We start from the raw sequence: 24,622 nt of genomic DNA on the forward strand, positions 1-24,622 counted from the left end.
TCTATCCATTAGGCCATGCTGCTTGTTGTCTGTGACCCTATCTTGTCATTTGATATTGACTGAGTTTGGCCTATTTTTGTGGCTGGGTCAGGAGCTTTTCCTTTTGGGCTCTGAGGCAAGCACAAACACACCATATTACAAACAAAACTCCCTGCTCAGATGGGCCTACATGGATGGAAATCAGCTGTTTATTCCTCTTCTGTTCGATTGAAAACTCAGCTGGAAACAACTGCACTGTTAAGAAACAGGAGGATTAGAGTTTAGAAAGATGCTGCTTTTGCCCCAGGTAGATACAGCCATGGACTGGTTGGGAAGTCCTAGGAGGAGCAGTGACCTCACTGGATCTTCCTTCCTTCCTGGATTCTAGCTGTAAGGCTTTTCTTTGGAACAGTTCAGGACACCAAAACTCTCTGTGTGTTTGGGTGGAATTGTGTATGAATATGGGCATGGATGTCTGTGTGTATATGAGCAATGAATGTATGCATGTTTTTGTGAGTGTTATTTTATGTGTGTGGTGTGCATGTGTGTGTGCTGGCAAATGGTTCTGACACCTTTAGGTTCGTATTCTATAGAAATTGAGTGACGTTATAGGCAGGAGTGTTTCAATTTCTCCATAAGCACAGAGGATTTAAGTGGAGAGAGCAAGAGAAAAGAGAATTTGCTGAGCTAAATGGGGCAATGGGAAGGAAATGAAAACACTGCAGGAAACCAATCTTGACTAGTGACAAGACTGGGATGATGCTGTGAACTAAATGTGGGAATGGGCCCATTCCTGGGAAGGGAATTTTACGGGGACACTATGCCATGGTAAGCATAAGGTCCCTAAGAAGCTCGACATGCTCTATTGAGTGATGCCAGGGGCCAGTGAAGGGGCGGGGAATAGGGGATGGTGAGCTGTCCTGAGATGCCCAATCAGCTCTGCAGGAAGTTGACCAGCAAACTTGCCCAGACCCCGGGGAAACATCAGAGATGGCAAACTTTCCCATTGCCCAGAATGCAATTAGGCAACGCAGACACATGCAACAATACCCAGTTAGGTCAACTCATTCCAGGGTGATGAAGCGATTCTATATGAAAACAGCCAATGAAAAAGGGAGGGAGCCCCAACCCATTTCAATCTAACTCCGTGAATGTGTAGAGTGATCCTAGGGCACTTTTTCCCTACAAAATCCCATCCATGGCCTCTGACATACACAACTGGCCACTTCCAAACAAGTCATCTTACTCTAAAACCAAGAGGAATTCGGACAACAAAACAAACCCCTGATGGTGTTAACAGGTTGCATAACAAATCAAGCTTGGCTTACTGTGGCTGCTTTTGTTCCCCAACTGCAAAGCTCATCCACAGCCCCATCCTGCCTGAGCTCAGTCCTGACTTACCTGAAAAAGAGAATAAATATTTAGGATTATAGCACTGCTTAGCACAGAAGTGAGGAAGCAGGCATAAGGAAAAGGTTAGTTTTTTTTTTTGCTTTTATTTCCCAAAGCCCTTACAAGGCAGTTATCTCTTTGTATCCTCATAACACCTCTATGAGTCAGATATACTTATCCCAATTTTACAGATGATTAAACTGAGAGGCAGAGCTTGAGTGACTTACCTGAATTCCTTCAGCTGGACATTGCAGAACTAAAACCATCAATCAATCAATCCACCAATGATATTTTTATTGGGTGCTTAGCATGGACAGAGCACTGTACTGAATGCTTGGGAGAGTAAAGTACCACAGAGTTGGTAGACATGTTTCTTGCCAATTGTGAACTTACAGTCAAGAGCTTATTGTTTGCAGAGCACTGTAGTAAGCGCTTGGGAGAGTAAACTACAACAGATTTGGAAGACATCTTCCCTGCTCACAATGAGCTTACAATCTAGAGACTAGAACACAAGAGCCCCTTGTCTCAAACTGGTACTCTTTCTGCCTCCCCAGACGTTATATCAAATGAGAATCAGTGAAAATAGTCAATAATATATGGTACTCTCCATCCTCTTGTCTGTACCCTGACTTTCTTTTTCTCTTTTATTTTCAGCCTTTTTATCTCCCTTCTATCAAATGGGAATCAATGAAACTAGTCAATCAATTATATATAGTACTCTCTGTCCTCTTGTCTTACCCTGACATTTCATTTAATTTATTTTCCTACTTAATAATAATAGAGTTATTTGTTAAGCACCAGGCACTATACTAAGTGCTGGGGTAGATAGAAGATAATTGGGCCAAACACAGTCCCTGTCCCACATAGGGGTCACAGTCTTAATCCCCATTTTACAGATGAGGGAACCGAGGCAAAGAGAAATTAAGTGACTTGCTCAAGGTCACACAGCAGACAAGTGACAAAGCCAGAATGAGAACCCAGGTCTTCTGATTTCCAGGCCTCTGCTCTATCCACAAGCCCACACTGCTTCCCAATGTATTGAGATTAATGGAGAATCAGAAACTGGGCAGAGTAAATTTAACGAGAATCAAGAAAAAGTCTGGCAAATGGAGGCAGGAGACATTTTTGGTTCATGTGGCCCTTTTTCTCCTCCAAGACAGTTAGGTTCTTTTTTTAATGTTATTTGTTAATTGCTTACTGTACTAAGCACTGAGGTAGATACAAGATAATCAGGTTGGACCCAATCCCTGTCTCACATGGGGCTCACAGTCTCAATCCTCATTTGACAGATAAAGTAACTGAGATGCAGAGAAGTGAAGTGATTTGCCCAAGGTCACACAGCAGACAAGTGGTGGAGCTGGGATTAGAACCCAGGTCAATGCAGAGCAGTGCTTGGCACCTGTTATGTGCTTAACAAATACACAATTATTAAGAATGATATGACCACAGAATGGAAGAAGCCATTCCAGGCAGCCAAATTCGGAAGATTGCTTCTGTTCGAGCCCTGCTCCTCCCCACTCAGTCCCCGCCCCACACCTGTTCGACCAGTGGCAGCAATCACCCACTTAGTAGACGTTGCACCCCAATTCACTGCCTCATCAATCCATTCAGAAATTTCCCTGAGCTGTGAAGTTTGGATAGAGTTCATGCAGGATGAGCATCTACAAGTGAATTCCCATCCTTCCCAACAGTATATTCAGAGATCTTCTGTCTCCTCTCAAGTGCCACCTCCTCCACATGCGCATCGGACCCCATTCCCTCCAACCTTATAACAACTCCCGCCCCTTCCCTCTGCCCCTCCTTAGCTTTCATCTTCAACTGCTCACTTTCCAATGGCTTCTTCCCTGCTGCCTTCAAACATGCCCACTTATCCCCCATCCTAAAATAAAAAAACCCTCCTTTACAGCCCCTCCAGATATCTCCCTATCTCCCTCCTACCCTTCCTTTTCAAACTCCTGGAGCGTACAATCACGCAGAACTTTTTGTGGAAGCCTGTAGAACCTAGAGCATTCTCTCGCAGGGCACCCTTGTCTCTTCCCTGTGCTCCAGAGCCATTGCTTTCCCCTCCTAGTCCCTGGGAACAGGGACCCTGTTCCACTTCTGAGCCAAAGGACCCTGTGGCAGGTGGTGGAAGGCTGGATGTTAAAAAATAAAAATCATGGATGTGAATCAGCGAGGGCCATATCAACACCGGACAGGGGGCAGACCAGCTGATCACTGGGTTGGCGAGTGTAAAACTGAACAATGCCACAAGCTCATTGTGGGGAGGGGATGTGTCTGTTTATCATTGTATTGTACTCTGCCAAGCACTTAGTACAGTGCTGTGCACACTGGAACTACTCAATAAATAGGATCGACTGACTATCGCCAAAAGCAGGGAGTTACAGGGCTACCTGGAGGATTGAAAAGGAGGAGCAATGGCTTACTCTGCCATCTCCATCCTCCCTGTAGCCCCCACAATAAAGAGCAATATTTCTGTAAAACCTCTTTCCCCACTCCCCATCTATCCCATCTTTATTGTCCCTCCCTCCCTCCCTCCCTCCCTCCCTCCCTCCCTCCCTCCCTTCCTTCCTTCCTTCCTTCCTTCCTTCCTTCCTTCCTTCCTTCCTTCCTTCCTTCCTTCCTTCCTTCCTTCCTTCCTTCCTTCCTTCCTTCCTTCCTTCCTTCCTTCCTTCCTTCCTCCCTCCCTCCCTTCCTCCCTTCCTTCCTCCCGCCCTTCTTTCCATCATGTTTATTGAGCTCCTTCTGTGTGCAGAGCACTGTACTCCATGCTGCCTTATCACCCAAGGTCAGTAGGAACATACTGATGTGTGCTGTTATGCCAGAAGGATCATCTGTCCCCGTTTGAACAGCAAAGTCCTGATGTTTAGGGTTTCCCATCCATCCTGTCTGGTTGCTAATACAAGATTTTTTGGGGGAACTGCAGGAGTCAGAATGGGAGGCCAGTTATTCTTCACCGGCTCTCTTCTCCCAAACCCTCTACTGGACAATCAGGGCATCTCCGAGCTCTTTTTCTGACCACGGGATAGGATCCTAGGATGTACTTTGGACCTCACTCCGCAGTTGGGAAAATGACACAGGAATAATCACTTCTGTCATGAGTCCTGGAGTCAAGGAATTCTAGAAGTGATGACATCACAGTGTTACAATGTGGGGACTTTGTGTCAAAGGAGCTGGAATGTTCTGGATCTTGGGAGGGGCGTGTCCTGTTTTTTAAAAATAATTTATGGTCATTCCATAAGACACCATCTAGTTTATCCTACATTCCATTCAAAACCTCTGCAAATTCAGATCAGCCAGTTGGACCATAGCAAAGAGGATGTTCCAAACATCAGGAAATCCTAGCCCAGGTGAGTATAAGGAGGATAAGATCAAGTCATTATTTCTGCTATTTTGTTATACTCTGAATTTTTTGGATTTTCCCTCCAAAAACTTATGTCTGGCCAGAAACAATTAAGCCACTGAATATAATCAGTATGTAAGCAAGGAATATTCAATGCCACTCAATTTTACAACTTGGGATTGCAGTGTAATGGATGGTATACTGCGACTGAATGACAGCAGGAGACCCAGGGAACTGCTATATGGACAGAGGATGCCACAGGCTGGTAGGACAGAGAAAACTTTTTAAAGATTTAACAGAGCACAGACCCATCTGATGGGGCACGGTAGGGAAAGTTTGGAGACAGCAGGGGCCATTGGGAACTGTAGTTCTATAATCTGCAGTTCTGTTGAACATCAAATTATGCCAGAGCAGCAAAACCCAGCTTCTACCCACTCCCTCACAGAGCCTGTTGGAAGTAGGAATTTAGCTCTTCAAGCTCTTCATAGCCCTTTATCCTCTCCCATGGCACAGGTGGGCCATAACAGCCTCAGGTCAGCCAAATTCTGTAGCAATCATAGGGCCATGTCCAAAATGTCACCTGGTGGGGTGAACCCTCCCATGTTGGGGTCTTCCACCTCATATCTATCAGTACATCCATCAGTCAATCACTGGTATTTATTGAGCACTTACTGTGTGCAACCTCTCAGGGTGGCACCTGGAAAGTTTCCAGTTCTCTACCAGTCTGAACTATGGAAGGGAGAGTCAAGCAGAGGCACACCCATTCCATTCCTAGCTTGGGCAGTGGCTAGCGAGTGGCAGGCAATCTGTTACAAATCAAAACTCCCCTGCGCTGGGCAGCAGCGGCAAGGGACAGAGTCAAAGGCAGAGACTTAAGTTGAGTGTGTGGAAGGAGGCAATAGTAAACCATTTCTGTATTTTGACCAAGAAGACTCTATGGATCTACTACTAGAACAATGGTAGATGGAGGTGGGGCTTTCTGGGAGGAGATGTGTCCATGGCGTCGTAATGGGTCAGAGACGACTTGACAGCATAAGACAAGACTGTGTGCAAAGCACTGTACTAAGTGCTTGAGAGAGTATAACAGAATTAGTAGACATGTTCCCTGGCCACAAGGAGCTTCTGGGAGGGCTGCAGAGGTTTTGGTTTTTTTTTTATTGTGCCTGTTAAATGCTTACTATATACCAAGTGCTCACTATATTAAAAGTTGGGGTAGATACAAAATAACTAAGTTGGAGTCCGTCCCTGTCCCACTTGGGGATTACAGTTTAATTAGGAGGGAATAGGATTTAATCCTCATTTTACAGATGAGGTAACTGAGGCACAGGTAAATTAAGTGGCTTGCCCAAGGTCACACAGCAGACAAGTGGCAGAGGTGGGAGTAGAGCCCAGGTCCTCTGACTCCCAGGCCTCAGGTTCATTCTACTAGGCCACACCGCTGCCCTACTTGTACTATTCCTGTTCTCCTGGAAAAGGCTGGTGGAAAGAGCACGGGACTAGTCAGGCCGTCCAAGCCCTAGTTCTGGCTCTGCCACTTACCTGCTGTGTGACCTTGGTTATGTCATTTGACTTCTCCGTGCCTCCATTTCCCCATCTGTAAAATGGGAATAAAACACTCGACCGCCCACCCTTCTTACATAGTGAGCTCTGTATGGGACAGGGACTGTGATTTTCTTGTTCTACTTCAGCACTGAGAGCAGTGCTTGGTACATAGTAAGCACTTCAAAAATATCATCATCATCATCACATCATTGGGTGGTAATAAGAGAAGCAACATGGCTTAGTGGAAAGAGCATGGGCTTGGGAGTCAGAGATCATGGATTCTAATTCTGGCTCTGCCACTTATCAGCTGTGTGACTTTGGGCAAGTCAGTTAACTTCTCTGTGCCTCAGTAACCTCATCTGTAAAATGGGGATTAAGAGACTGTGAGCCCCACGTGGGACAACCTGATTATCTTGTATCTATCACAGGGCTTAGAACAGTGCTTTGCACAGAGTAAATGCTGGAACAAATACCATCATTACTATTATTTTTAATAGTTTGGGGAGAGGCACTGCCCAGCTAACCATGGGGGCCTGGCCCATATGAAACAAACAACCTGGAGCACTGTCCTGTCAGAGTCAATATCCGGAACTGAGACAGGCCCAGGTGTATCCTTCCCTGCTCCTATGGGGGTTTCCTCAGATCCAAACTGCTGGGTTGAAAGAGGAGCTGCTCCTATTTCTCTTTTTTTTTCCCTCTGGTCCTTCGTCATGTAGTTTTCACTCTTTGAAAGCAGCATCCTGAAACTGAGCAAGAGTGAGAGTGCAGCTCAGAGTTAGGATCAGCATGGCTCAGTGGAAAGAGCCCGGGCTTGGGAGTCAGAGGTCATGGGTTCGAATCCAGGCTCTTCCCCTTGTCAGCTGTGTGACTGTGGGCAAGTCACTTCACTTCTCTGGGCCTCAGTGACCTCATCTGTAAAATGAGGATTAACTGTGAGCTTCACGTGGGACAACCTGATGACCCTGTATCTCCCCCAGCGCTTAGAACAGTGCTCGGCACGTAGTAAGCGCTTAACAAATACCAACATTATTATTATTATTATCATCATCATCATCATCATCATCAGTCGGGCTGGGCAAGGAAGAGGATTTTCCCTGGAGAAGCTGGCGGTTTAAGGTGCCATAACCGGGGTACTGCCGCCCTCTGCTGGCCAGAAGATGGATTGCCTGAACATTAACGTGTTCCCACATGGACTGGATTTTGTTGGCTTTCGGCTGACTGAAAGTGGAGAGTAGGAGGAAAGAGGCGTGACCATAAACAATAAAAAGGCATTCAAACCCTACGAGGAAACAGGAGGTTGTCCCTCATCTATTCTAGCCAGCCGCTGAGCGATGAAACAGGGAAACACAACAGACTTTGGAGAAGGAAGGGGACATTGTTCCAATTTAGTTGCTCATGCCCTCCGTCTTGAGGTCCTCTCCTCCAATTCTCTCTATGACCCCTCCATGATCTGGCTTCTGACCCTTCCGCTCCGCAGAAAGCACCCTCTTAAAAGGCACAAATGAACTCCTTGACAAATCCAATGGTCTCTACTCCGTCCTAATCCGCCTCAACCTCCGCGCTACCTTCGACAACGTTGACCACCTCCGTCTCCTGGAAACAATAACCAGCCTTGCCTTCACAGACACTGTCCTCTCCTGGTTCTCCTATCACTCTGACTGCTCATTGTCAGTCTCTTTGACAGGTTCCTCCTCTGCCTCCAATCCAGTGGATATATTTGGCTCATAGTAAGTGCTTGAAGCAGTGTTGCTCAGTGGAAAGAGCACAGGCTTGAGAGTCAGAGGTCATGAGTTCGAATCCCAGCTCTGCCACTTGTCAGCTGTGTGACTGTGGGCAAGTCACTTAACTTCTCTGTGCCTCAGTTACCTCATCTGTAAAATGGGGATTAACTGTGAGCCTCACGTGGGGCAACCTGATTACCCTGTATCTACCCCAGCGCTTAGAACAGTGCTCTGCATGTAGTAAGCGCTTAACAAATACCAACATTATTATTAACGAATAACATTACTATTATTATTATTAAAACAAAGACCTCTAGACTGTGAGCTCCTGTACAGGGATTATCTCTCTTTATTAATGATGGTATCTGTTAAGCGCTTACTGTGTGCCAAGCACTGTTCTAAGCTCTGGGGTAGATACAAGGTAGACACGTGGGGCTCACAGTCTTCATTCCCATTTTTTATAGATGAGGTAACTGAGGCACAGAGAAGTTAAGTGACTAGTGCAAAATCACACACCTGACAAGTGGCAGAAGCGGGATTAGAATCCACCATTTCTGACTCCCAAACCCATGCTTTCCACTTTACTGTATTGTTCTTTCCCAGGCTCTTAATACAGTGCTCTGCACACAGTAAGTGTTCAATAAATGATTGAGTGAATGAATGAATGAATGAATGAATGATTGAACACGGGCCTGAGAATCAGAAGGACTTGGATTCTGATCTCAGCTCTGCCACATGTCTGCTGCGCTACCTTGGGCAACTTAACTTCTCTGAGCCTCAGTTAGCTCATCTATAAAATGGAAATTAAGAGTGCGAGCCCCAGTTGGAGAGTGATTGTGTCCAATCTGATTAATTTGTATCTATCCCAGTGCTACGAACAGTGCTTGGCACCTAATGAGCTCTTAGCAAGTACCATAATTACTGTCATTATTATTAACAGCTACGGAAGTCCCTCAGGAAGTCCCCTTCTATTCTCCATCTACACCCAGTCCCTTGGAGAACTCATTCACTCCCATGGCTTCAACTAACACCTCTAAGTGGAGGATTCCCAAATCTACCTCTCCAACCTCGATCTCTCTCTGCAATCTCGTGTTTCCTCCTGCCTTCAAGGCATCTGTAATTGGATGTCCTGCCGACACCTTAAATTTAAATTCCTTATCTTCCCACCCAAACCCATCCATCCCCTGATTTTCCCATCAGTCTAGACAGCACCACCATCCTTCCTGTCTTACAAACCCATAATTTTGGCATTATCCTTGACTCATCTCTCCCATTCAACCCACATATTTCATCTATCACTAAATCCTGATGATTCAACCTTCACAACATCGCTAAAATTCACCCTTTCATCTGCATCCAAACTGCTACCACATTGAGCCAAGCATTTATTGTATCAGTCTCTTTGCTGACCTCCCTGTCTCTTGTCTCTCCCCACTCCAGTCAATACTTCACTCTGCTTCCTGGATCATTTTTCTACAAAAACATTTAGTCTATGTTTCCCCACTCCTCAAGGATCTCCAGTAGTTACTCCCCCATCACTGCACCAAACAGAAACTCCTAACCATCGGTTTTAAAGTATTCAGTCACCTTGATCCCTCCTATCTCACCTTGCGGCTCTCCTATTACAACCCAGCCTGCACACTTTGTTCCTCTAAGGCCAACCTACTTTCTGTACCTTGATCTCATCTATCTCACCTTTTGCCCATGTTCTGCCTCTGGTCTGAAATGCCCTCCCTCTTCATTTCCAACAGGTAATTACTCTCTCCACCTTCAAAGCCTTATTGAAGGCACATCTCCTCCAAGAAGGCTTCCTTGACTAAGCCCTCATTTCCTCTTTTCCCACATTCTCCTGCATCACCCTGATTTGCTCCCTTTTTTCATCCCACAGCACTTTTGTACATAACCATAATTCATTTATTTATATTAATGCCTGTCTCCCCCTTAAGACTGTGATCTCTTTTAAAAAAAAGGTATTAAGTATTTACTATATGTAAAGCTCTGTTCCAAGCACTAGGTCAGATACCAAGTTAATCAGACCAAATATAGGACCTGTTCCCACAGTCTAAGTAGCAGGAAAAGCAGATACTGAGTCGCCAATTTGCAGTTGAGGATACTGAGGCACAGAGAAGTGATTTGTCCAAGGTTACTCAGTAGGCAAGTAGGTGGAGCAGGGATTAGAATCCAGGTCTTGTGGCTATCAGGACTGTGTTTAATCCACTAGGCCACGTTGCTTTATTATGACCGGAGGGGTGTCTGCCAACTCTGTTCTATTGTCCTTTCCCAAGTGCTTACTACAGTGCTCTGCACACCATAAGCACTCAATAAATACTATTGCTTGAGTGATTGACTTTAGTGACCTTGCTGATAGAATCGAGTCCACAAGTCAGCACTGAGCCAGAAAACTGAGTCTATGCTGGCTTTCTCTGGATTTCTGACTGGAAGGGGTTTTCCTTCCTCCCTTAGAGAAATGTGTGATGAAAAAAGAACCAGTTATTATGATAATTGTTGCTACTATTATTATTGAATTTGTTAAGCACTTATTATGTCAAGCACTGCTCTAAGTGCTGGAATAGATAAAAATTAATCAGGTTGGACACAGCCCCTGTCCTACATGGAGTTCACAGTCTAAGTAGGAGGGAAGATGGGTACTGAACCTCCATTTTACAAATAAGGAAACTGAGGCCCAGAGAAGTTAAGTGACTTGCCCAAGGTCACACAGCAGGTTTTGGGTCCTTTGACTTCCTGACCCAGGATCTTTCCACTAGGTCATGGTGCTTTCAGTTATGCAAGGTATGTTTTAGCCATTCTGCAGAACTTGGGAAATATTTCCCTTCCAATCCATCCATCAATCAATCATATTTATTGAGCACTTACTGTGTGCAGACACTGTACTAAGTGCTTGGGAGAGTTCAACATGACATCACAGACTCATTCCCTGCCCATTACAAGTTTACAGTCTATTTTACAGTGCTGTGCACATAGCAAACCCTCGATAAATACCATTGATTGATTGATTTTAGAGATGAGGAAATTGAGATTCAGTGAAATTAAGTGACTTGGCCAAGGTCACAGGCAAATGGGTGGAGTCAGGTAAGAACCTAGGTCTTTTGATGCCCAGTCCTGTGCTACTTCTACTAGGAAACACTGTTTCTCCTTTTGCTCAGTTTCTCCTTTTGATCATCGGCTCATTTGCTTTGTTAATAAGACTCAAATGATCTTTTCTCTGGAAGTATTTGTCTTGAGGTTAGAGAAACAGCAGTTTCCCGGAACCTGGCAGTTGTGCAAACATTGCTGCATGTTTTCCTGGCAAAAGCCCTTGTAAAGTTTTGATCTGTGCTTATTAAGGGAAAAATAAATGATTTCATCAGTAGGTCGATTCCAATAACTCAAATAACTCTGAAAATTCCAGTTCTAACATGAACTCTTCTAAACATTCAGGTTTCTGGATTTCTACATGAAGTTAACTTGGTGGTATTTTTAGACTGATTTTGGACATCCGCCAAACTGCCGTGATTCAAAATTTTTGCATTGAAGGGATGCATGAATTCATTCTGAGAATTTTTCTGTCTCAGGTATCTAAAATACAAAATTCAAAATAAACCATTGGGAAGCCTATCACCACTGGTGCCTTTAAATGGAGAAGAAAAAGCTTTGAAAATAAAACTGAGGGGAAACAGTTACTCTTTTCAAGTTTAGAGAGGGCTTTAAATGAAACAGTGACAGGATTTGCTCCACTTTTAAAGAGTGTCAAATGGGAGAAAATACAGTGGGAAGGAATGTAGTTAGAAGATACAATTTCTTAAATGGGAGGTTGTGTGGCCTACTGTAAGGAGCTTGGACCAAGTAATCAAGGCTTTAGTCTCAACTCTTTCACTGGGTTGTTGAGTGACCTCGGGCAGTTCACTTAATTTCTCTAGCCCTTATTCTCCTCATCTGAAAATGGGAATAAGGTTTGTGATGTCCCTCCCTCTTGGATTGTGAGTTCCATAGAGTAGAGGGACTGTGGATGATTTTAGCAATTAAATGGTCAAATTTACCTAGTGCTTACTGTGTGCAGAACACTGTACTAAGCGCTTGGGAGAATAAGATATAACTATATTACAGTCACATTCCTAGCCCACAACAGTAAATACTTAATAAATACCATAAGAATAACAATCAAGGTAAAAATCTGCTAGGGTGGAACTGAGGGAGGCTTCTGAGGGAGGATATGCAATGATGCTACATTTCAGTAATTTAAATATGCTTAAATTCTCTTCCTTGCCACCTTTCCTCAACTCATCCCATATTCAATTCACTGCAGGGAGAGGCCGACTAGGGTCATGGAAAGTCCCACCTCCCTCCTTCTTCCTGATGCTGCTCCCTGGTAGCTATATATATATAAAATATATATATTTTAATTCAATGGTATTTGTTAAGCGCTTACTATGTGCTAAGCACTGTACTAAGAACTGGGATAGACACCAGGTTTTCAGGATGGATGCAGCCCATGTTCCACATGGGGATCACAGGATGAATCCCCATTCAAAAGGAGCATCATAACCTTATGGATAGAGCACGAGCCTGGGAGTCAAAATAATAATGTTGGTATTTGTTAAGTGCTTACTATGTGCAAAGTACTGTTCTAAGTGCTGGGGGGATACAAGGTGATCAGGTTGTCCCTCATGGGGCTCACAGTCTTCATTTCCATTTTACAGATGAGGTCACTGAGGCCCAGAGAAGTTAAGTGACTTGCCCAAAGTCACACAGCTGACAAGTGGCGGAGCTGGGATTAGAACCCATGACCTCTGACTCCCAAGGTCGGGCTCTTTCCACTGAGCCATGCTGCTTCTCATCTCAAAAGGTCTCAAAAGGACCTAGGTTCTAATTCTGACTCTGCCACTTGTCTGCTGTGTGACTTGGGCAAGTCACTTCACTTCTCTGTACCTCAGTTCCCTCATTTGTAAAATCTGTAAATTAAGACTGTGAGCCTTTGTGGAACAGGGACTGTGTCCACCCCAGATTATCTTGTATCTATCCTAGTGCTTAGAACAATGCTTAGAGAAGAAGCATAGCTTAGTGGAAAGAGCACAGGCTTGGGAGTCAGAGGTCATGGGTTCTAATCCTGGCTCTGCCACCTGTCAGCTTTGTGACTTTGGGCAAGTCACTTAACTTTCTGTGCCTCAGGTACCTCATCTGTAAAATGGGGATTAAGGCTGTGAGCCCTACGTGGGACAACCTGATTACCTTGTGTCTACCCCAGCAGGTACAACAGTGCTTGGCACATAGTAAGCGTTTAACAAACACCATCGTTATTATTATTATTATTAGCATGGCCTGGCACATAGTAAGCACTTAACGAATACTACAGTGATTATTATTATTGGGTAATTGAGTCATCTGTAAAATGGGGATTAAGACTGTGAGTCCTACGTGGGACAGGGACTTTGTCCAACCTGATTATCTCATATCTACCCCAGTACTTAGAACAGTGTCTGGTACATAGTTAGTGCTTAACAAATAGCACAATTATTATTATTACTGAGTAAATGAGGCACAGAGAAGTTAAGTAACTTACCCAGTCACCCAGCAGACAAGTGGAGGAGCTGGGATTAGAACTCAGGTCCTTCTGACTCCCAAACCCCTTCTCTATATACTAAGATCAGGGAACTTTGTAATTTTGACTATGAAGATGATCAATCAGGAGTCAATATAAACCACTAGTTTTTCAGTGATTAATGCGACTTGGAGCAAAACGTGCCAATCCCTGGTGGAACTTTGAAGAGGACTGTGAAGTTTCCACCCTTAGAGCTCTTTAAAAAAACACCAGAGAAGATAAGTGGGCGTTGTTTGATCCTTCAGCCGCCTGGAGGTAGGGCCCCTGGGGAGTGGACTTCCAGAAGAGAATTGGAATCTCAGGTGATATCTGAATGAGGAAGAAGTTTGAACAGTTAAAGAACCCTTGGCTCACAGCCTTGGAAAGAACTCCAAGGGATTAGGGACTTTTCAGACTTACAATATGTGATTCTAAATATGCAACTGACTTCCTCATTCAAAGGTCACTTTAGATTGTAAGTTTCTGGAAGGAAGAGGGATTGTGTCTTGTATTTTTCCCATGTTTCCCATTGGAGATGATGATTATGGTATTTGTTAAGCATTTACTACATGTCAAGCACTGTACTAAGCAATGAGGTAGATACCAGTTGGACCCAAGTCCCTGCCCCACACAAGGCTCGCAGTCTAAGGAAGATCTTTCAGTTTAATTGGGAAAAATATCTTTTGGCATGCATATGGACCTATGGTACTTTAAAGGTTGATTCCTAATCATTTATTACAGCATTATTGGAATATTTTCCAAGCCAAAGACCTTTAGATCCCCTAAGACTATGGAGTTGGTAGAAAAGAAGGTAAAGTGTGTGTTCCGGTTAGCTATACTGAAGCCAATAAAAGGAGTGCTAAGACACATAATGCAACCAAATTTTATGGTTTGTGCTTTTAAGTACCATTTGCAATTTATTTTTGTCATATTATGTCGAAGGCTATTGGAGCATGAAGCTATCTGAGGACTCTATGAGCCCCTATGCTCTATGAAAGGAGAAAGAGTTCAGTTTGGGCTATGGCCTGAGACCAGCAGACAGCTCTCGGCTCAATGGCTTACAACTCTCAGGAGGGCACAGACTGGGAGGGCTGTCATATAGGGAGCTGTGTACTTTCCCATGCCCCAGTGTTGGTCAGTCAATCATATTTATTGAGCACTTACTGTATGCTCAATATGTATTTATGTACTGTACTAATTGTTTGGGAGAGTACGATATAACAATATAAAAGACACATCCTTTGCCCACAGTGAGCTTACATTCTAGACATTAATATAAATAAATTACAGATATATACATAAGTGCCATCGGGCTGGGATGGGGGTGGTGAATAAGGGAGCAAGTCAGGGTGATGCAGCAGGGAGTGGAAGAGGAAAGGAGGGTTTAGTTAGGGAAGGTCTCTTGGAGAAGATGGGCCTTCAATAAGGCTTTGAAGGAGGGGAGAGTGTCTGTCAGATTTCTAGACTGTGAGCCCGTTGTTGGTTAGGGATTGTCTCTATCTGTTGCTGAATTGTATTTTCTAAACACTTGGTACTGTGCTTCGCACACAGTAAGTGCTCAATAAATATGATTTAATGAATGAATATTGGAGGTGGGGGCGTTCCAGGCCAGAGGCAGGACGTGGGCGAGAGGTCAGTCACGAGATATATGAGATCGAGGTATACTGAGAAATGTAGCATTAGAGGAGTGAAGTGTGCGGGCTGTGTTGCCCCTCTTCCTCTCAATTCTGAACTGCCAATCCTAGGCTTCCCAAGACAAGTTTTGTCCCTTCCTTAGCCACCCACCTGGTTACTCTGCCATCATCAATCAATATCAATCAATAAATGCGATGGACTGAATGAATCAATGGTATTTACTGTACTTAGTTCATGGGTGAGTACAAAACAATACAGTTGGCAGATACTATCCCTGCCCTAAAGGAGCTTACAGTGTAGTAATTAGAGTATAAACTTTTGAAGGTAGAATACAATTATTCCCTTGTAGTGTATGCTCCCAACTGCTTCGTTCTATACTTGATAAATATTGTTATTGATGATAATCAATGTTATTTATTCATTCATTCATCCAATCTTATTTATTGAGCACTTACTGTGTGCAGAGCACAGTAGTAAGCACTTGGAATGTACAATTAGGCAACAGATAGAGACAACCCCTGCCCAACAACGGGCTCACAGTCTAAACAGGGGAGACAGACAACAAAACAAGTAGTCAGGCATTTATTGAGCACTTTCTATGTGCAGAGCACTGTCCTTAAATCTTGTGAGAGTATACTACAGCAGAATTAGTGTATGCATTCCCCGCCCATATTAGTTTACAGTCTAGGGGGGAGAATAATAATAATAATAATCATACTTTTTATGCACTATGTTCCAAGTAGAGTCACTACAATTAGATTGGACTTAGCCCCTGTCATACGTGGAACTCAAAGTCTAAGGGAGTGTCAAAACAAACATCCCAACCCACTCTCCAGAGGACAAAACTGAGACACAGAGAAATGAAGTGATTTGCCCAAGGTCACACAACTAACAAATGGCGGAGCAGGGATCAGAACCCAACCCTCCTAACTCTCAGTCCCAAGCTTTTTCCACTAGGCCATGCCACCTCATGGATGATGATGACAAAGGTGACAGAGCCTCATCTCTATTTCCCTGGAGCAGAACTAGGCCAAGTTGGCCAAAGCTGGCAGGACCCACACAGCTGCCCACTTTTGACTCCATAAGCGTTTTGGAGTTGCTTAGTATCCTCTTCCTCCTCCCTGCTTTATTCTCCAAATCCTTTATGAGCATCACTCTCAACAGAATTCTTAAGTGTTTACTGTGAACACAGCACTGCTCTGGGTACTTGGGAAATAAGCCAGAAAATTAAAATATGCACTCTCAAGGAGGTTACATTCTAAGGGGAAACTAGAAACTGAAAAGCAAACCAAAGTTAAGAGCGAGAGATTAGATGAAAACATCAGTCCCTTGCAGATAGAGTCAGACTAAACAGCATGCCGAATTAGCTGCTGGAATGACATAAACAGGAAGGTGAAGGAACTATCTCCTTCATAGTTCTCCCTTCCCTCTTACATCTTGGCATTTCTGCCTTAAGGTCTGTTTACATCTGTGCTTCTTGGGGTTGCTTGAGTGCGTGCCTGGGGGGGGAGGGAGGAGTGAGAGATTAGATGAAAACATCAGTCCCTTGCAGATAGACTGATACTAAACAGTGCTGAATTAGGTGATGCAATGACACAAACAGGAAGGTAAAGGACCTATCACCTTCGTAGCTCTCCCTTCCCTCTGTACATCTTGGGATTTCTGCCTTCAGGCCTGCGTACATCTGTGCTTCTTGGGGCTGCTTGGGTGCTTGCCTGGGGGGCAGGGAGGAGTGTGTGAGTCTCTGTGAAAGAGAGAGACTTCCCCCGGCTGTTCCCTTTTTAATGAGGCTTCTCAGAGTAGAGCACTTTCAGAACCAGAGAGCAGAACCAGAGTGGGACGTGTCTTAACGCCAACTGTACACGAGATGGCAACCTAAACTCTCACATGCTACTGTGCTCCTGCACCCGCAGTCCAGATTTGGGAGATTCCTGGAGAAGAGGGACAAAACAAACTGAAACTAAAAAGGTGCAAAAATGCTTGCTTGAGAATTTTGGGCAACCCCAGAGTTCTGCAGATTCCCAGACACTGCACGCATTAGGTATGGGTTTTCTACTTTCATGTCCTCACTTCTCGGAGTGTGCAAGCTCATATAAGCAGGGATTTTTCCTAATTTGTATCTTATATTATCACAGGACTTGCACAGTGCCGGTGATAAAGTCGGCATTCAGTAACTAATAGTAGGAAGCAGCATGGCCTACTGGATAGAGTACAGGCCTGGGAATGAGAAGGACCTGGGTTCTAATTCCTGGTCTATCTCTTGTCTGCTGTTTGACCTTAGGCAAATCGCTTCTCTGTGCTTCATTTACCTCATCTGTAAAACAGGGATTATGACTGTGAGCCCCATGTGGGACGTGGACTGTTTCCAACCTGATGAGCTTGTATCTTCCCTAGCACTGATTACAGTGGCCGGCACACAGTAAGCACTTAGCAAATACCATTAAAAATGAGTAACTATTGAATATTATGGTTTGGATCAGGAAAAGAGCAGACTGTGCGTTTCGCTCCTCGGATACCACCAATCTATTCACTATGCCTCATGCTCACCTCTGTAGCTAATGACCTCTTGCTCATAACCTCCCTTCTTCCTGGAATTCCTTCCCCCTTAACATCTCCCCCTCCTAGTCTTCAAAAGCCCTTCTAAAATTACATGTCCCCTAGGAAGTCTTCCTGACATCTTTTATCTTCCTACTGCCTCACCTTTGCACTAGAATCCATCCCCTAAGCACCATGGAACTGACTCCAACTCCATCACCACAGCTCTTAAATACCTATCACTATACTCACTTGCTTCCCCTACCTGTAATTTATTTTAGTGTCTGTCTCTTCTACTAGACTGCAACCTCACTGAGGGCAGGGGTCATATTTATTTGCTCTATTATATTCTTCAGAGCACAATAAATATCACTGATTGATTGATTTCTGGGCAAGAGGGCTGCTGCTAAGGGCTGACATTTTGGCAACTCTGAGTCATACCTAAGGCCATATTCTCCTTCCCTATAATAATTACAATTATGGTACTTGTTAAGCAATCACTACGCCAAGCACTGTTCTAAGCACTGGGGTTGATACAACCTATCTCTATCAGGTTAGGCACAATCCCTGTACTAAGTAGGCTCACACCCTCAATCCCCATTTTACAGATGAGGTAACTGAGGCACAGAGAAGTGAAGTAACTTGTCCAGGGTCACACAATAGACAGGTGGCAGAGCTAGGATTAGAACCCAGATCCGTCTGATTTCCAGGCCCGTATTCTATTCACTAAGCCTCGCTGCTTCTCCTACCAAAAGTGAAATGTGCTAAAGGGGTACTCTGAGTATCAGAGCTCCCTTTAGGTTTCAAAACAGAACTGGGAGAGGGAAGGAAAATCCAGCCCAGTGGGAATTTATTTTCTTTTATACAGCTCTTGATCGATATCTCCCATACAACTTGAACAAAAGAGATCCACATTTAACTTTAATCTCTTTGTGGTTCAGCCAGGGAGTTCCTTCTGACTGAGAGATGTAGAGATCATTTTATTTGTAAGTTTAAATCTAATTTGGATATTTCATTCTAATTCTCCTGAAGAGTATAAATCTGCTTTTGGCTCTCATCCTTGGGAATCATTCAATGTAAATAAAACTGGGCAAGTGTCTATACATGCAAAAATTCCTGACTACTTAAGCCTAAACATATCATATGGCCTCTGATTACCTGGATATTTCAGACCAATTCTACTTAGACCACTTGCCATTCAGCTGATATCAATCAATTGATATTTACTGAGCACTACTATGTGCAGAGCACCATTCTAAGTGTTCTAAAACAACAGAAAGAGCAGACACGTTCCCTGCCAAAATTGAGCTTAGAGGAAGAGGTAGACATTACAATGAATAATTTGTAATAAATAGCTTAAAGATATGCACCTAAGTGATGTAGGGTTGGGGTGGGACTAATATGTTTCTGGGGATTGGTTTATCTAACAATTTGTGTTGAGGGGATGGCCGGAGAAGGGAGTTGAAATCTGAAGGAAGGTGGAGTAGGATGGACATTTTGTGGTTTTTAGTGGCTTAGGTGACACCAACAATTGGAGAGAAATATTAGCTGAAGGAAGCTTTATCTCTGGTTCTTCAGATCTATCTGCCTGACTCAGCTATCCATTCTTTGGATTCTAAGAAATCGGGTTTTACTTAAAAGATTCTTCCATTAGACATTTCCCTCTTAGATATGATTCAACAGAGGGATAACCTGTTGACCATTCCTGGTGACCAATGAGCTGTAGAATTAATTGATGCACCACTAGCCCAGCCTCCAGACCTGATCCAGAGATCTGGTGTCATCTCATCCACTATGTTTCCTCTTCATTTCACTGTCATCCCTCCTTGGGTGGTCTCAAGCCAACCCAACTGTCCAGTCAGTCCAGAGGGGGATGTGGATGGGGAATCACTGTCAGTGTTTTCAGATCAGAGGCATGTGCCAGGAAAGCACTACCAACCTTCTACTATCCTGGTTTCCTGAGCCCTGGACCTTGGCAGGCAAACCTAGCTGTCAAACAGAGACAAAAGGATGTCCATTAAAATGTACTCCTCCTTTCATTTGGACTGGAAACAAGCCTGGGAGCTCCAGAAGCAGCAGAATCTTTCTTAACTGTTCAGACCTTTTTATGGTACTTGTTATGGTACTTGTTAAGTGCATACTACATACCAAGCACTGCTCTAAGCACTGGGACAGAAACAAATTAATCAGGTTGGACTCAGTCACTGTCTCACACGGGGCTCATGATCTTAAGCCACATTTTCCAGATGAGGTAACTGAGGCCCAGAGAAGTAAAGTGACTTGCCCAAGGTCACCCAGCAGACATGTGGCAGAGTCAGGATTAGAATCCAGGTCCTTCTCATTCCCAGGCCCAAGCTTTACCCCCTAAGCCATGCTGCTTCTCAGACCCGATTAACTTGCATTCTGAGGGCTCAGAGCTGGGACTGGATCCCTGCCCAGAACTTCTTCTAATCTGACCAAATTACTATTGCCTCTTCCCCTGACTCTGCAGACACACAACCAGACCTCTTGTCCAGGCGATCCCCAGGGACAGGGAGAAGAAGGTGGCCCGCTGACTGCAGAACAGAACCAGGAAGTCTATTTTCCTGGAGAAATGAGCCTATGACAGAGATGAATGGCAATAGTGCTAAATAGTAAGCTCACTGTGGACAGACATGTCTACCCACTCTGTTGTATTCTTCCAACCACTTAGTGCAGTGCTCTGCACATAGTAAGCGCTCAATAAACATGATAGATTGATTACCGAACAGGCAGGGAGGGAAGGTTGATAGGTGGAGGACCTCGCATAGGTAATTCAGACCTGATCCTCACTGTCATAGACTCATCACCCAAGTCTAGATTGCTCTGGAATAAATTGAGGCAGGAGAGATTCCACTGATAGGGTCTCAGGTGGGTGATTGCGATGAAAAGTGAACACACACACAAGCCACCACTATCCTTTCCTCTGTCCCTTCTGATAGTAGTCCAGGGTAAATTAGCGATAATCCATTATCTGTTTATCACCCTCTGCTGCATTTGGACTCAAAATATATTAATTTGATGCTGACCCTGAACTTTGGACATCAGAAACTCCACACCCCTTCTCTCCCCTGACATACATAAAAGTTGGATGCTATTTAGGATCTGGGTAAAGATCCATGAGTCTTGTTAAGATAGGAAGAGTCCCAGTATTAATTTTGAGAGGAAATAAGACAAGAGCCCTACCCAGTGATTAATTTATTTGGATTTTATTATGAACTAAACTGTCCCTTGTTAATGGGTGATTACCAACAGGAAATACGAGCAGCCAACTAAAACCTAGTGAAAATCAGTATCATGGTGAAGAGAAACTGCCTACCCACTTGTTAAATCTCCTGATTTGTATAAGCATCCTGTCCCCAATTCAGAGGTTCTGCAGCAGACACTGCCACTTTAACAAATAGAAGGGATGATATTCTTCTTTCCAGTGTAAAATATCAATAAGGCAATATTCTGTAAAGAGAAAACTGGGGGGTAGAGGAAATGCTATATGGGATGCATGGTTAATCCCACAAGTCAGAATGAAGCCCACACTTCATAAGAAAGATGGATGTATCCTGTATCACCACTGCACTTACTCTGCAGCTTAAGCTATTACAGTTTTTAAAAGAAAGAAGAAACCCCAAATTACATTCAGATGATGTTCTGTGAGATCTGGGAATGGAAGAGTAAACTTCCCATCCATCATGGTCCTTGTGTGCTTGCCCCAGCTAACAATCCTGCTGTGAGTTTACGCTTTCTGCCAGGGCTTAACATTTCCCAGGGAGGCCCAGGAGTGTGAAAACATCAAGCTGCCAAATGAAACAACTGGACACTTGAGAGTGGGGAGGAATGGGGGGTTGGAGGAGTAAAGCTCTTCTGTTACGAGCCAACCTGTCACAATTCTCCGAGACAGAATCTCAGAGCTCTCAAGATGGGAGTCCTGGGGGAGAGTCCCAGCCTATATTAAGCACCCCTGTCTTCATCACAACACCCATTACCCAAACTACCTCCAGCTCAGTCAAACAGGGCTACAAATGCAGAAAACAGAAGGGAGAACAGAGGCAGTTAAATCGAGGATTCAGACAAAAATCTTTCTCTAACAAATTCTTGTGGGTTGAGGCCAAGGTATATTTTTAATCCAAAATTTGCAGATTATTTTCTGGGATAGACAGTCTAGTGCTGATATTAGAGTACTCACACTGTTTAATTTTCTCCAAAGAATGGTGTGTCCTGTGCACACCAGGACATAGTTGGGGCCCCAAATGAACTTCTCAGGAGAAATTTCAATTTCATTCTGCACAAAGAATTTGAATTGCACAAATGCACCTGTCAGTTGCATGACCTCCTTGAGTTCCCTTCTGAGTCTAAGAAACCCTAAATATCATTTGACCTCCAAAATCTTTTCGGTCATTTCCACCCATTTACTCATTTTATCATTCCACTCACTCATCCATTCACTCATTCATAACAATTCATGGAATTTATTAAGTGCTTACTATATGTCAAACACCGTACTAAGCACTGGGGTAGACAGAAGTTAATCAGTTCAGCTACAGTCCATGTCACACGTGGGTGTCAGGGTCTAAGGGAAAACAGATACTTATTCATTCATCCATCTGCTCATTTACCTAGACCCAGACATCCACAGAATCCGGAAAGTCAGGTCTGAATTGGAGACATTCGCTGCCAGTTGAGCAAATCAGGAGCTGTGTTCCAGGAAGCCTGTACTATAATTCTACTGCCTAGTCTATGTGACCTATGTTGAATTGTGACAGAAAATACTTTTACCAATTGCTCTACTGTTGGATTAAAAAAAAATGAGAACATAATACTCAAGAAACAGCAGCTAGGAGTTGCTAAGATTCTTAGTTTTCTCACATTCTACAGACACGTCCATCTTCTTCTGGCAGCCAGAAGGAGGGCCAGCCAAACAGACAAATTTTGCCCTTTGGGATAAAGATGCATAGATCCATCAACTCTCACTCTTTGAAGTGTTTTAAGAGTTTTAAACTTTCAGGGCACACCCCCTTCCCCTTCTCATCCTTCCAAAACCCAGGGGTTTGTCTACTGGCAGCTTCACTGCCGCAGCAGTACAAGCCTGCACCTTTTGCCAGTTCCATTCTTTGCCTGACACTGCCTCTTGCTCTGTTTTCCATCCAGTGAGCCATCTCCTTCTCAAGCCAGTGTAAAATACAACAGCAGAACAATGCCTTCTCCTAGCTGCCTTCTGGAATTTTGAAAACTACGCTGGTGCCCTGGGCATGAGACTGCTCCTTTCCCTTTTCTCTTTTATTTTAAGAAACCAAGAGCCTGACCAGCTTTATATTTTAGAGGCTGGCTCTCAGAGGGCAGTTTACACATTACATGGTGTCTAACACTCAGATGCCATTTTAGAGAACTGACTGCAAAGAAATCTCTTTCCTGTTTCTCCAGTAGGGATGGAATAATCTTCCTGAAAACATTTCAGAAAACAAAGCCTAGAGCCCTTTCCCATCATCCCAAAATTGTCCACCATCTCAGCTCAGTGAAATTCAAACTGCTCCAAAATAGATAAGGTTTGGAAAATAATGGAAATAATTCTACCCCTAGGCTTTTCCACTAAATCAACTGATTGGGCAGAATCTGCTAAGGCAGAATTGCTTGCTCCAGTCTCTCTGAGGATCACTTAATCTCTCTTCTAAGGCAGCACTCCTAGGATACATTTAGACTGTCCCAAGAAGATGGCACTAAGGAAGGCATCAAAGGAAGGCAGTGGGATCTATTGGAAAGAACATGGAATTAGAAGTCAGGAAACCCAGGTTCTAATCCCAGCTTTGCCGCTGACCCGCCAGGTAACCTCGGGCAAATCACTTAACTTTTCTGGGCCTCAGTTTTCTCATCTGTAAAATGGGGATGATACATGTTCTTCCTTACTCTCTGATTTGGAGCTCAAATGTGGCTCAAAGGCCTAAATTAATTGTTATATCTACCCTATTGCTCAGTATAGTTATTTGGCTCATAGAATGAACTCAATAAAGACTATTACTATTATTATTATTGTTAACTCACAATTGCTCCTTTTTGTATTTTATCCTCCCTCCCATTTCCTCCAAAACAAAAGGATTTGAAGAGGATTACAGATTGATTCCCATCATATATCTTTTCTTCTTTCAAGAATGTTGCTGTAGTGAGAAAGAAAATGTCATTTTACTTCAAAGTTCTCTGCTAATCTCAGGCTCCCATTATCCGGTGTGTTACAAGGATCAAGCCTGACTCAAAGTGAGAAGCACCTGGTAACGGAGACAGCTCCAAGCTTATTTTGACAGTGAAAGTGGGGCTGTGATCAATCAGTGACAATCAATCAATCATTCGACCAGTGGTAATTATTGAACACATACTGTATGTAGAGCACTGTACTAAAAACTTGTGATAGTACAATAGAGTAGACATGATCTCTGCCCACAAAGAGTTTACGGATTAGATGGGGAGACAGGCATTAATGTAAATTTCAGATGGATATATACATAAGGGGAACAGAACCAAGTGCATAGGCAACATAGAAGGGAGAACAAATAGGGGAAATGAGGTCTTAGGCTGCAGCAGCTGGGCTAACTGTTACATCTGGTATATGCTAATAGCAATGACAAGGTGCTCACACCACCTATCTGTTGTATCTATCTGCAGAAAAGCAAACCATTGTTCCCTTTTCCATAACTGTCTCCCCCACCTCCCTTTGTTTCCTTTTGGGGACCCCATTTTCCCCATGTTTTTGAATTTGCAATTTCTTCTTCTTCTGAGACTGCCTCCTTACTGGATAGAACTTAAGTTTTTAGCTTTTATCCAAATTTTGATCTTCTGCTCTGAGGTTCTGATTTTACAAGAGTCGCCAAGTTTCAGCCCTGTAGTTACTTCTATTTAATG

The 24,622-nt window shown here is 43.8% G+C and overlaps 1 protein-coding gene and 1 long non-coding RNA gene across 6 annotated transcripts in view; one reads left to right on the top strand and one right to left on the bottom strand.

Annotated features, from left to right (window-relative positions):
* KCNIP1 (potassium voltage-gated channel interacting protein 1) overlaps nucleotides 1-24,622 on the bottom strand; it is a 353,510-nt gene that overhangs the window by 86,525 nt on the left and 242,363 nt on the right. Inside the window, exons 1-2 of one of the 5 annotated variants that reach the window (XM_029051982.2) lie at nucleotides 4,176-4,443; nucleotides 1,308-1,380 (exon numbers count right to left, since the gene is read on the bottom strand). The exons of the other annotated variants lie outside the window; for them this stretch is intronic. The gene's annotated coding sequence lies outside the window, so the exon portion shown is untranslated. Of the gene's footprint in view, nucleotides 1-1,307; nucleotides 1,381-4,175; nucleotides 4,444-24,622 lie in introns of those variants that run through there. 5 annotated transcript variants of the gene reach the window in all.
* LOC120638055 overlaps nucleotides 4,565-24,622 on the top strand; it is a 29,561-nt gene continuing 9,503 nt past the window's right edge. Inside the window, exon 1 of the long non-coding RNA XR_005659513.1 lies at nucleotides 4,565-4,721. This is a non-coding gene — a long non-coding RNA (uncharacterized LOC120638055). The remainder of the gene's footprint in view (nucleotides 4,722-24,622) is intronic.

This window comes from Ornithorhynchus anatinus, chromosome X1, assembly GCF_004115215.2.
Source record: "Ornithorhynchus anatinus isolate Pmale09 chromosome X1, mOrnAna1.pri.v4, whole genome shotgun sequence".
In the NCBI taxonomy this organism is placed as follows: Eukaryota; Metazoa; Chordata; class Mammalia; order Monotremata; family Ornithorhynchidae; genus Ornithorhynchus; species Ornithorhynchus anatinus.